We start from the raw sequence: 901 nt of genomic DNA, 5'->3' as shown, positions 1-901 counted from the left end.
ATGGGCTTGTGGAATTCCCTAGAGTCCAGGGAGTAATGTTATCCCCAGACACATCCACAGCCATCAATATATTGATTTTCACATACCATAAATGGAGACTGAATTAAAGCACGATATATCCTCGCGGTGAATAAAGAAATTCATTCCAACACATATCAAACTCCCTAAAAAAACAAAATCAAGTGATGAAAAACACATAAACGAAAAGGGAAAAGCAGAAGGGGATGAAACGCCAGCAGGAAAGCAGACGGACGAGCTCATCCCGAGGCACGAGAAAGCGCCCACTTAGCCGGAACCCGAAGTCGTATCTAGAAACGATAACATTTACAACATCAAACGACGCTGTGCATCTGCTGCGCCGCCGTAAACATCACAAAGACGACACTTGTCTGGATTAAGGTCCGGGATACCATTACCTAGAAATGTGGTCCTCATTTTGTGGGTATTGGTAACTCTCCGGGGATTGTTGTCGTTCCTAGAGCTGTGGTTATATGGTGGATGGTAGTTATTATTCTGGGGTGATTACTGGGCGATGTCGGTTGATTTGGATGGGCGTAGCACATTTCGGTGATCTGCTGTGGTGTTGTAATCGTCGCAGTGAGTACGGTCATGGCACTGGCTATGGAACTTATAACGGATTTCGATCATAATCATTATAAGAAGTCTACAAAACTAGATATGCCTGTCATGGTAATCACAGTAAACATGATTAGAATATCTATTATCGTTTTCTTCACACACAAAAAAAGTTGAGTATTAGCCTTTTTTAAGTGTCATTTACCTTTGCAGATCCTTCCTAATAACGAAAAGTAGTTATTTCAGTTTTTCTCCCTCCTGATCTGAGAAATATTGGCTGAGATCCTTAAGCCTCTGTCACTGGAGGTCATCGACGAAATCCCAA

Source organism: Penaeus monodon, chromosome 29 (genome assembly GCF_015228065.2).
Source record: "Penaeus monodon isolate SGIC_2016 chromosome 29, NSTDA_Pmon_1, whole genome shotgun sequence".
Lineage (NCBI taxonomy): Eukaryota > Metazoa > Arthropoda > Malacostraca > Decapoda > Penaeidae > Penaeus > Penaeus monodon.
Note: the sequence above shows the minus strand (reverse complement) of the source record.